Source organism: Odocoileus virginianus, chromosome 1 (assembly GCF_023699985.2).
Source record: "Odocoileus virginianus isolate 20LAN1187 ecotype Illinois chromosome 1, Ovbor_1.2, whole genome shotgun sequence".
NCBI classification, from domain to species: domain Eukaryota; kingdom Metazoa; phylum Chordata; class Mammalia; order Artiodactyla; family Cervidae; genus Odocoileus; species Odocoileus virginianus.
Window position 1 is genome coordinate 60,524,991 of NC_069674.1, and position 13,352 is coordinate 60,538,342.

The 13,352-nt window shown below is 38.0% G+C and overlaps 1 long non-coding RNA gene across 1 annotated transcript in view; it reads left to right on the top strand.

Moving 5' to 3' along the window:
• The window catches only part of LOC139035543 (uncharacterized), a 451,068-nt gene that overhangs the window by 35,787 nt on the left and 401,929 nt on the right, over positions 1-13,352 (top strand). The window lies entirely within an intron of this gene.

The window sequence follows — 13,352 nt, forward strand, 5'->3', positions numbered from 1 at the left end:
CCCCAGCACCTCCAAGAACCCTGAGTATACAGCTGAAGTGTCACCATATATGAAGTATATCTGGTTCTACATGGTGATGATTTTATGTGTGAGTAATAGAAAAGAAAGGAAATTGATTTCATTTGTTTATCCTTCAGGCGTGAATTGAGTCTCTGCAATGCGCCAGGCAGTGCACCGGGCTCTGGTTCCATGCAGAGTCCCTGTCTTCTAAAAACCTATGACCCGGAGAAAGGTGCAGACCAATAGTTTCATCAAAGAGCGATATGTGATATATATTCTATAATAGAAATAAGCTCCAGAGTCTGTTGTGCCCAATTTATCTTCTCTTTTACTAGTTTCTCATTATTTGTTCCAGCTCTTTCCTCTAAATAGTTTGGGTGGGGTTGTCCTTAAGCCAATATTGGGTTTTCAGTCAGTTCAGTCACTCAGTCACGTGTGACTCTTTGTGACCCCATGGACAACACGCCAGGCTTCCCTATCCATCACAACTCCCCAAACTTGCTCAAACTCATGTCCATCGAGTCAGTGATGCCATCCAACCATCTTGTCCTCTATCGTCTCCTTCTCCTCTTTCCCATCATCAGGGTCTTTTCAAATGAGTCAGTTCTTCGCATCAGGTGGCCAAAGTATTGGAGCTTCTGCTTTAGCATCAGTCCTTCCTTCCAATGAATATTCAGGACTGATTTCCTTTAGGATTGACTAGTTCAATCTCCTTGCAGTCCAAGAGACTTTCAAGAGTCTTCTCCAACTCCACAGTTCAAAAGCATCAATTCTTCAGCACTCAGCATTTTTTATGGTCCAACTCTCACATCCATACATGACCACTGGAAAAACCATAGCTTTGACTGTGCAAACCTTTGTTGGTAAAGTAATGTCTCTACTTTTTAATATGCTGTCTAGGTTTGTCATAGCTTTTTTCCAAGGGACAAGCATCTTTTAATTTCATGGCTGCAGTCATCATCTGCAGTGATTTTGGAGCCCAAGAAAATAAAGTTTGTCGCCGTTTCCATTGTTTCCCCATCTATTTGCCATAAAGTGATGGGACCAGATGCCATGATTTTAGTTTTTTGAATGTTGAGCTTTAAGCCAACTATTTTACTGTCCTCTTTCACTTTCATCAAGAGGCTCTTTAGTTCCTCTTTGCTTTCTGCCATAAGGGTGTTGTCATCTGCATATCTGAGGTTATTGATGTCTCTCCTTGCAATCTTGATTCCAGCTTGTGCTTCATCTAGACTGACATTTCGTATGATGTACTCTGCGTATAAGTTAAATAAGCAAGATGACAATATGATACTTTTCTGTTTTTCTCTTTCTACCACCTTCTTCTGCCTTGAGGGTTTCAACTCTTCTCTGATTTATAAAATGGCTTCTGTTTCTGCTTGACTGCCCTCCCCAAGCTGTTCTTATTTCAGTGCTTTGGACCTTAGATTTTGCACTTCCTCCATGTTCTTGTCTTCATTTTCCTCACCAAAACTAAGCTATCCAATGCCCTATTACCGAGGTTCACTCTGTTAGCTGTTAAATCAAGTAAGTATTCTGTTTCTTTGTCTACTAGGTGTTCATATTGGGTATCAGCAAATATAGTTTAGAATCTATGTAGCATTTTTAAATAGAAGTTCTTGACGATTGCATATCCTTTATCCAAAATGAATGGAGGGGAGTGAAGCTGAAGTTTCAGGCTTTGTCTTCAAAAGGTGGAAGGACATGTTTTTTTTTTGTTTCTCAGATCACACTGTGTAGGTGGAAGGTAAATGAATAAGAGACTTGATGAGTCAAGGTTAATGAGAAACTAGAACAACCATAGATGTGTTATAGGCAATTCTTTTTAGCACAATGGTCACTTATCCCATACATTTCCACCGCCCCCCCATTTATTAAAAATATACCAGCTCTATATGAGGCATGGCAGTGGGATATAATGTGAAGAAATGTGGATTTGGTGTTCAAATTAAACTCAGTTTATGCAAAATTAAAATGCACATGCAAACATTTAACATACAGGGAGGCTTTTGATGTCAGTATATGTGTTCTGCTCGATATATGTGTTACTTTTAAAATTTTTTTCTCCTTTCCTTCCTTTTACTAAGAGCAATAATGAGCAGTAGCTATTTGCACAAGTCTGAGTAAAGAAGATTTGTAGAGAGAGCAAAAAGTTTTTCTGAAAGTGACCTCCACTTTCAGGGCAAATTCAGAAACTGGCAGATATACATTGTTTATTCAAAGAGAAAACAGCATCGTAATCACACTCCTGGATGCATGGGGTGAATGAGTGACAAATGAACACCTCAGTCCCTGTGAGATGGCAACCTGAAACGAGGGCCTCTGAGGGAAGGGGCAGGGGCCTCCTCCAAGGTTGCACAGAAGCAAGACGGCAGGAGAGGCAGCTGCTAAGAGGAGCGATCATGGATGCCTGTCTCTGAGATCGAATGACAGCGTATACATGCTTCAAGATGCCGATCGTCCTCAGTGGGCTACTCTGGGAACAATGGTTTTCATTTTTTTTTTAGGCTTTTTAAAAAACAACACCCTGAAGCTATTTTGTTTGTTTTGTTTTGCTTTAACTACTTACAACATTACAACCTGGGTTTAAGTGCAAGAGAGTTTAGTAAATATTTAAAGAAATGGAAAATCACAGTGATGCAAGCAAAATTGAAAAGGAAACACGGGAATTATGTTAATTTTTGCAACAGGACTCAGGGCGGAAGTGGCTGAATTTTTGGTAGAAGAAGTACGGCCCTGCTGGAAGATATTTTGTGATCCTGACTGAGATAGTGAGGGTAAGGTATGAGACAGGAATTGTTGTCTTGACTGGGAAGGGGGAAGAATGTTTGAAACCACTTCTTTATTGGGCAGAATGTCAGAAATGGAAACAAAAAGAATCAAACTAAACCCAGTCATAACAAAGCAACTTCTTTCACTCTGCTGTTCTACAGAAGAGCTGGGATGGGAGTGGTCCAGGGGATGAATGGCTGTTGTCCAAGGTACTGTGGTGGGGAGGCTGTGGGAAGATGGCATCAGCAGTGATTTCAGGAATAAGTAGATTCATTGTGAATTGTTGAACACTACCTGGGTCACTTGTGAAACCAGGAGAGCACACTGGATAACCTCCAGGGATCATAAAGTTAAAAAAAGGGCTAGGAAGTGGGCTGGAGAGTGATACAACTGATGATGTAGTCATGAGCCCAAAATGGGCAGACAAATAGTAAGCAAAATATGTGGGGGAGGAGCAGGCGCTGGGATGAGAGGCAATTCTAGGATAACTTCCAAAGGGTAGAGATATGCCAACAATAGCTTGATGATAAATACAGTATTTTGTAAGGGCAGCCTGGTGCTTTCTCTGGTAACCCACCCCCAAAACTGCTGTTCCATCAAAACTATCGTTTCTTTGGTCCAGGAGTTTCCCGAGTCTTTGTTGGGAGTCAGTAATACCTTCTGGGTAAAATGAAAAGTTCACCAGAGCCAGATGGGAGCTGATTCTAAAGAGTCTACATGATAACTGCTATTGGTCACATTCCTTATGTCTGAACTCATGTACATGGAGTTTACGTTGAGTGTCTTCTGCTTTTCAAGGAATGGAAAGCATAATTGTGTATTTCACTTTTTGTTATTGCAAATGATAATAAAGTCATTGTCAGCATATCATAGGACTAAGCAAAATGTTGATGTTCATTTAGTGTAGCCCAGCTTATTAAGGACAGAATATCACAGTATTGTTCTATTTTGTAGCAAAATAAAATAATGTCTCTGCCTTATCTAAAAACATTCAAAATAATAAGTTATATTTTTTGGTATAAATGCAGTGATAGAATATATAGGAACTTGTTATAACTTATTGTATTTTAGAGGATGGAATTCAGTTTTGGTCTGAATTAGAGTTGTGATTTACTAAGTTTATTGTAAAAAAGAACTTAATCTAGAGCTAGAAGCAATCACTGAGGCAGAGAAGGAAATCTCCCAAGTAACACTGCTGGAGTGTGTCTCAGTGTAGAGCCTGAGGAATCAGAGGAGGTATAGGGAAGCCCAGCAAGAAGAAGGTTGACCAGGAGAGGGGCGGAGTAGGCTGCCACCAAGGACAGCCTTCTGTCAAACCTAGGGAGGAAATGCGCAGTATTTCCAAAACCTCTTCTAATGGAAAGAAACAGATGGATCTTTTAGGGTGGCCTTCTCTCATAAGATCTGCTTGTGTCCTGATGCTGGGTCCTGTTTGTCTTCTATTGAATTGCTCTACCCAGGCATGTTCAATTCTATACCCAAGAGAAGACGGGTTATAATGGGAAGAGTGACCTTTGGAGGGACTCAAGAATCATCTGGAGAGTAAGATCATCTAATGTGCCCTTCAGCACATTCTTGACAATTCACAATGGAAGAAAATTTCCCTTCATGTTGGTCTTTGGAAACTCTTAGGAGCAGAGCAGCATCCCAACATGGAAAGGATTTTTGACACTGGTGACTATTTTATTTTACTTCTTGTTAGTTTTCTAGGACTGCCACAACAAAATACCATAGATGATGCTTGGACAAGAGAAATTTATTTCCTCATGGGTTTGGAGGGTAGACGTCCAAGATCAAGGTGACAGTTGGTTTGATTTCTCCTGAGTTCTCTTATGTTGGTTTGCGATGGCCTTCTTCTTGCTGTGATTTCACATGTCCTTTCTTTGTGCACATGTATTTCTGGGGTCTCTTCCTCTTCTTATAAGGATAGCTGTCCTACTGAATTAACACCCTTATGACATCACTTGACATTAATCACTTCTTTAAAGTTATTGTTTCAAATATAGAAAATAGGGCATCAACATATGAATTTTGGGGGACAACATATAATCCAAACACTACTCATACAACTTCTGTTGGTGCAGAACATTAATGGAGATGTAGCTTAAACGAAAAAATAAGTATGATTTTTTTTGAGTCCCTGAGATTTTAGGATTGCTTGCGAATTCAGTACAACGCAGCCTATTTAGATTAATAACTGTGACTAATGTTCTCTGAATTGAGCAGCAGATATTTTTCCATTTAATATTAAAAATGGGACACCTTTTGGTCATTCTTGCACTGCTTTGCCCCTGCATATAATCAGGTATACTAGACTCCCCAGAATGGATGTTTGAGTATGGTAACATTTAGGTGGAGAGGTACCAGGTGGCATTGCAACACTGTTTAACAATCATTTATTGAGTACCCACTGTTTGTTAGGCTGTAGAGATACAGTATAATCACTAAGACACTATATCCCCCTGATAGCCCAGGGAAAGAGAGATAGCAAACAAACACATAGATTAGTGTTTTATTAAAATGTAGGTAACTGCCAATAAAAGTCTCTATTTCAATTTTTATATTTTCATTTTTGGCTTCAAAGATGACTGGTTTCTTGCAAGTCAAATCTAGTGTCTTGAGCTTAGGACACAGGCAGGTACTGAAAGGGTAGTGTGGTAGGCAGGATGACTGTGAAATTGATTCAGTTCTTTGTGGTTCGAGTTGAGATTCATCAGCATAGAGATGATAACTGAAGTTAGGAAATTAGATAAGATTACTCACATTTGGTGAAACTAATGAGTGAGAAGAAAAGAGGGATTAGAGCGGGAGCCTGAGAACATCACCATTTAAAGAAGATAGAGAGAGCAAGAAACTTCCAAAATGACTGAGACAGAACCTCTTGGAGAGGTAGGGGAAAAAGCCAAGAAAGTAGTACTATGAAGTCAAATGCAGAGAGCATTTTCAGGAGTAGGAGGGAGTAGACAGTCCTGCTAACAGTTAAGTAACTTGAGAACTAGTATATGTACAGTGGATTTAGCAACAAAGAGGTCACTCATTGGTGACTTTAATAAAAGTGGTTTTAATTGCATGGTGAACCACAGAACCAAATCCAGTAGCCTGGAGCATGAATGGGAGTTGAGGAAAAGACCACAGAGATGTATGCATCTCTTTTTTAAAAAAGTAGCTGTGAGAGGAATGAGGCAGACTGATAGGAAGAAACAGAAATGTGAACGTTAAGGATGAGTTTCAGTGTTGTAAATTAGGAGAAATAATTATAAATTACATTGAGAAGAAGCAAGAGAATGCAAAGTGTTGAAGATACAGAGAAGAGTGAGTAGTTTATAGAGCTGAGTTCTGAGATGACAGGGACAGAGGAGGAAGGGTGAATCTTAGTCAGAAGGAAGGACTCTTGTTATAGAGAGGAAGAATGAGTAGGTGGCTGGAGGAAGGTTTATAGATTTGTTGCAAGAAAGTGAAGGAATTTGAGGTCTGGAGGTGTGATAATCATTAGTGCTAATCATTAGTGATAATCATTGCCAGTTAATATTTTTGGTTTTTCCTGTGGGCATCTTGGGATTACACTTTCCTGCCTTCTTGGAATGATCATGAGACTTACTTTGGTCCTTAAAAATGTGAGCAAAATCTTCTAGGTTGAAACTGTTAGAGCTAGTGGGTGATTTGTCACACTATTCTTTTCCCTTTGCCAATGTGATTCCAAACAGTTGCTAGTCAGTTAGCCAGCATTCTGAGTGAAGACAACACAGAGCATTCCACTTTAGTTAACAGCATTCCTAAGTGAACAGTTTTCTAAGAGGAAGGAGGGCAAAACCTTCTCTTTAACTTTAAACTCAGTCATCACTCAGAATCATGCTTGTATATACTTAATTGCTAGATTGTTAAATGAAAAATAAGAATAATGCATCATCTTTTAATCTTCTAATTTCTTACCTCAGATGATGTTTTAGGCCAAAATACTGATATAGCTTAGACCCTCAGAGAGGTTTTGAGGTGAATTTGGGTAGGTTCAGAGGTTCACTGAAGCTAGACTACATAACAATATTCTAAAAATATAGGAACAGATAAACAAGTTAATTTATCTGAAGAGAATGTATATTTTATTCCAGATAACTTGGAAATATCCCATATAGCTAAAAAAGTGGAAAATTATGGTGAACCTCAGTAGAAAATGGAAATGCCAGGGTGTCCTGCTTGTGTTTCAGTGGGGTAGTTGGTATTCGGCTTATTCAGATTTTATTTGGTGAAGGTTCAAAGTTATTAAAAATAGAGACACAACAAATAAAAATTACTGAATCAGCAGCATCAGAAAATCCAGCTGAAATTATCTTAAACAACATAGAAAGTGTTGGTCCCATATTTGTAAGTCAAAAGGTGTTGTGAGCTTGAGTTGCCTCAAGCAGTTTTCTCTTCATCTACTTTCCTCCATGTGTATGGTTCTTTCTTAGGCTGTAAATAAGATGGCGGCTACAGTTCCTGGCTTTACAAATCAGCCAGGGGAGAATTCCAAGGAAAAAGAGGAAATGCTTGTGTGCCATGGTCATATGACACTGTATCAGTAATAAAACCTGGGAAGAGGCAACGTTCTGTTTGGTTTAAGCCATATATAGTCATACTGGGACTGAGTCATATCTACTGTTTGTGGAAGGGCTACTTGACAGAAAGGAGGAAGGAGAGAGGAGGATGGTTCTAGTCAGGGAGCAGTAGTATCTGTAACATTGCTTTTATGATGGATACAAGCTCTGTTACTTTCTCTGCCTTTGGTAAGATTTGCTAGAGCCAATTTAAGGTTTTATCCTAGCAGCTGAATCCTCCTAGAGAGTCAGATCAGTGATATAACTGGAGTCCGCTAGAGAGACTAGTTTACATAAGTGTATTTAATTTTATTGCTGAAGAAGGTATTTCTCAGACCTTCCCTTCTCTAAAGAAGGTTCCAAAATGCTCACAGTTACTTGCCTCAAAGGGAACTTTCATAAGTTGTTAATGGGTTTCAGGGCTTGCACTGCAGGGTATTTGATTATTGGGAAATCTTAAATTTAACCCCTAATTGTCTCTCAACTCTCTATCATTAAAGACATTTTCTCATTGGTCAGGTTATCTCCACTAATACTGATCTTGTTCTGATCTACCATGTCTCACAGTAAAAACAGAAGACTGGAGAATGCGGTACAACCCCTTCCATTCCTCTACTTCCCACACTCACATAATGCTTTTCTTATGGAGATCAATCAGTTTAGAACATCACAGGACCAAGTAGGATATATATTATTGGGAGCATAACTTTATTGTCTTGTCATTTTTTTCATTGTTTTTACTAAGGTCACCCTTTCATTAAGGGTGTACCCATATTGTACCCTTCCACAAATAAGATAAAGTGTGTTAGTCACTCAGTCATGTCTGACTGTTTGTGACCCCATGAACTACAGCCCACCAAGCTTCTCTGTCCATGGAGTTCTTTAGGCAAGAAAACTGGAGTTTAAGATAGTTTGCAAATAACACCTCGAAGATCCTGGCAGAATTAAACATTTATTGCCTACAGTGTTGGTTGAACTCAATAAAGTTTTTTTAAAAAGATTTTAAAAAACCGAGGCAAAATTTATGTGAAACTCCACAAATCTTATATGTATAAACTTTATGGATTTTTACATACGTGTACATGCATGTAGCTACCACAAAGTTCAGTATAAAGTATATTTAGAGTAACTTGGACTACTAGCTTGTGACCCCTTTGTTTTAAAATTTTATATAAATAGATTCATACTTTATATCCTATTTGGGGTCTCACTTCTTACACTCAGTATTATGCTGGTAGGGTTCACCTATGTTATTGTAGGTGTTAGTGGCTGGTTCTTTTTCACTGCCATGTAGTATCCTATATCAAACAATTCACTAAGTTCTTTTTCACTGCTGTGTAGTATCCTTTATCAAACAGTTCACTAAGCATTGTTGTATTGGCTTTCTTCCTTTCCTGTTTTACTCTCCATGGTTCTTTAGTTAAGTCCCCTAAGATCACATCTCATATTACCTGTACCCACTTTTTCTTCTCTCTCTACACCCCTTTTATAGGCTCCCAGTACTATTCCTTTGAGTTAGGAGATAAGGATTTTATTTAGCTCCCAGTACTATTCCTTTGAGTTAGGAGATAAGGATTTTATTTAGCTCTGTTCTTTACTTGATATTATTCCAAGGAAGCCACTTCTTTACTTAGGGGCTCAATTTTCCTCATCTCTTATGATGGTTTATTCACTAAGTTGTGTTTGACTGTTGCAACCCCCTGGGCTGTAGCCCCCCAGGCTCCTCTGTCGAGGGGATTTTCCAGGCAAGAATACTGGAGTGGGTTGCCATTTCCTTCTCCAGGGGATCTTCCTGACCCAGGGATTGAACCCACCTCTCCTGCACTGCAGGCTGATTGATCTCTTATAGATGGATCCTTATGAGGATCTTTGAGATATGTTCTTTTCTCAAATTTTTGCAGTTTAAAAGATGTCCTCTGGAGAAGACAGTGCTCAAAAAATGGAAATAAATGGTGGAATTTCATGGACAAGGGGCAATAGGGTGAGAAGTAATATTTTTATATAGAGATTTTCCTCTTGCCCTAAAATCTCACCACCTGATTGGTTGCTTACCTTGTGGCTTTTCTTGAGCTGAGTCAATCATCTATAAAGAAATCACTGATAGAGAAATCAGTACTTCAGTGTAAGGCACAGCCAGAGGAGGCAAAGATCCTTTGGAAGGGCAGTGTATAAGCTGTAAATTGCCTTATTTCATTTCCCATCTTTTCTGAGGATGACTAAAATCTATGGACAATTTCTGAGATGATTTATATAGCAAAGTTTTCCAAAAGAAGCATACATTTTAAGAGGGTGGCTGATAATGAACTCACCTGAGATTGTAGAAATGAAAAACTCTGATGATGACTACATGCCCTCTCCCCCTTCTGTGATGTTTATTTTACACTAGATCAGCTAACCCTTTCTAAGTAACTGTTGTAAATTGCACAGCCATCATATTAATTGATTTCATATTTCATCAATTGTGGATGTCACTGAGGTTTGCCCTTAGTTGATGGCATTGTTTCCATGGTAACAAACGTATTTTTAATTTTTAAAAATATGATGAGTAGAAAAGATCATTATAAATAACTCCAATTAATATATAAATGTTTGAGATTAAAGATGCATAATGCAATTTCTCAAAAGTGAGTGAAATAGTTCAACTGTAGTTGGACACTGGTGGATGGTGCCTACACTGGTGATAAAGAAATCTGTACGCTGTTGCACAAATTGTTTGACCATACCACATTTTAGGCTTTTGTGTAAATGAGTAATTGTGAAGGAAATAGTTATATAATCAGCCATTAATTAATTGTGTATGATTTTGATGCCTCTTGCCTCTCTCCTCTTATTTTTCTGTCATTTCATTCTTTATTTGCATTTCTACCATAAAAGAAGGAAGAGAAGGTAAATTTTATGTGATTTTAATTTTACTTCTTGATACCTCTGTGAGGGCACATTAATTAATTAATCAAAGTTTTATTAAGCACTTAACCAGAACTAGTCCATGCTTAGATATCACAAATACAAGGATATGTAGTTCCTAACTGTAAGAAGCTCATTGTCTGTTGTAAATATAGACAAATTAGCAAATAATTGCCATTGGGTAAAATAAGTCATTTCAAGTTGTCTTTATCTGTATTTTTGCCTCTTTTGCTATAATTGCATAACCAAGAAAGTGATAGAACTTCCCAAAAATGTAGGGAAGTACTTATAGTTACTAATTTAGATAAAAACATATAATTTACTGGAATTAAAGTGCCACTTAAAAATAATACAATTCAAAAAAGGAAGAAAGTTGAATTGGTTTATGGGGTTTCATTTAAGGTCTTCATCTGAAGGTTCCCTCAGTGTTACTAACTATAGTACTACTTAACTCAAAATTGCCAAAATAGGCCTCCATGTAGAAACTATTATTTTCCTAAGTAGGCTTATCAGAGAAAAGCTTGCTCTTGACCAAAGTGGTCTGTACTGCTGAGGTTGACATAAAGTAGCTAACTGGACTATCTGATCTCCATACTTCCTTAAACTGGGAAGCAAGTCCTTTCCTGAAGGAGGAATTTCAGTGGTGCATCTCCATGGTACTATCCTCATTATGACCCTGATTCGTCTGCTCATTTCTCTTCATTGCCCAGATATCTAAACCTTGGCAAGCTCTGAGTCTCTGAACCTCTTCTCCTTCTATAATAATGTCCTTGATAATTTCATCCTATCTGTCTTTCTAAATATTACCTATGCCCTGGACAATCCTAAGTTTATGTCTTCAGTCTGCATGTCTTCCCTAAAGTTTAGTCATAAACATCCACTTGCTTTTGTGACATTCCCACTTGGATGCCTAGTAGGTATCACAGGTTTTGTCTAGCACTGAACTACTGTTTCTTCCCTTTCCCTCACCCTAGACCAATTTCTCCCATAATCTTTTCCATCTTAGTAAATGCATAACTTCCTCTGTTTAGTGTTTCAGGCCAAAATTTTGACTCCTCTCTTTTTTTCATACCCCACATCCAATCTATCAGCAAGTCTTGTTGGCTCCACCTTCAAAATATATACAGAATCTGATAGCCTTTTACCATCCTATCTGCTACAGTCTGGTCCACTCCACCATCATCTATTGCATTTCGTTATGGAAGTTCCCTCTTAACTGGTCACGTTTGTCAGCCATTACTCTCCTTCCATCTATTCTTAACTTTGTAGCCACAGTGATATTTATTAAAACATAAGCCAGATCATATTCCTCCTTCAATGGCTTCCCATCTCATTCAGAGTAGAAGCTGAAGTCATCACAACAGTCTGCCAGACCCTGCATGAATAGCACCCTCTTCTCTTACTTTCTGTGCAATATCCTATCCCTGCCCTTGCTTCCTCCCCTTCAGCCACACCGGGTTCTTTGCTGTTCATCAGTCAGGCAAAGCACCTCCTACTCAGAGACATAGGTGCTTAATGTTCCTTTTGACATTAAGCACGTGACAAAAGGGAAGCTCACTCCCACCCCACAATCCTCTGTCCTATCTACTTTATATTCCTTTTTTATTGCCATGTAACATAGTCTAATTTTTCTTATTTATTTATTCATTTATTTTGTATTTCCCCATAAGATCAAAAAGGCATGAGTACAGATAATTCACTTGTTTTGTTCATTGTTATATATACCAGTTTCTAGACTATTTAGTAGGAACTCAAAAGTATTTTTTTGAATGACAATGAATATAAGGGTGAAAGAGCTAGACTCTGTCCCTTCAGGGAACTTGTACTGGGAGACTGAGACCTAATAAGCAAGTGATTATAGCAAAGAGTATGTCATAACCTATGTGCTGGCCAGGTTGATCAGCTCAAGAAACATATTATTGTGCTATTCCATTTAGAACATAATGTATTATTAGCCGTATTTTATGTACTTGACACAGTATTTTAAAGTTGAATTTGAGTGTTTTTATATAGGTTGTGCCTTTTCTAGTTGACTATAGGTTCCCCTCCTGCTGAGTGTATTATATTCCGTAGGATTTGTGTATTAACGTTCCCTGCCTGGGCCCTCTCGGACTGTGAGTCTGCAACCTCTGTTTCAGAGGTTTCCAAGGACTTAGAGGTTCCCTGGCCTGTTGAGAAGGGTGTATTCTGAGCCTGAGGTCTTGTTAAAGCCTTAGTGTGAGTCAGAATACTTGATCTTACACACTAATGCTATTGTATGGTTTCAAAATACACTGGATAAAGTGTCATATCTTGAACTTTTATAAAATTCAAAGTAAATTTTTAAAATGAATGCATGTCTGACTTTTATATTTTTAGAAGGTGGAAATATGAATCAAAATGGCAAAGCCATATACTATTCAGAAAAATGTAAAAATTAAAAAAATATGCATATGTGAAATGGGTTTTTATTTCCTTCACTGTACTTTTTGGGGATTAGGCTTCTGGGGGGGTGGTTAGCGGATAGCATAGCTTGTGATATAACAAGAGCCAGCACTTTAGTGTTCACCTTTTCAGACCCTAGTCTGATCACAAGTGCATCTTGTCTGTGAACAGCTGGGCAGCATGGCCTAGAATTTCAGCAGACTCTGGAGCAAGACTTCATGGGTTTAAATTCAGGTTTCCCCAGCTACCAGCTGTGTAACTTGGGAAATTACTAAACCTCTTTGTGCCTTAATTCCTTCCTCTGTAAAATGGGAATAATAATAGTACCTACTTGGTAGGGTGGTTATGAAGATTGTATAAGTTTATTCATATAAAGCAGTTAGATGGTGTTTGAAATTCAATAATCTCATGATAAATGTTAGCCACTGTTAAAATTATTATAATAATTTGTATAGAATATCCAAGAAAATTCTGAAAGCTGCTAAACTTTTCTGGAAAAAAAGATATTTTGTACTGATCTTTTATGTTGCTCTCAGGAAGAAAGTAAAATATAGAACAATAGTCTTATGATTGACAAATGTGAACATTATTAAGGCTGATGTCATTTAATTTAACAATATGGCTCAATTTATGGAATTTGAAAAAAGAGACATGGTGTTTTTTAAGATGCTAGAAAGAAAG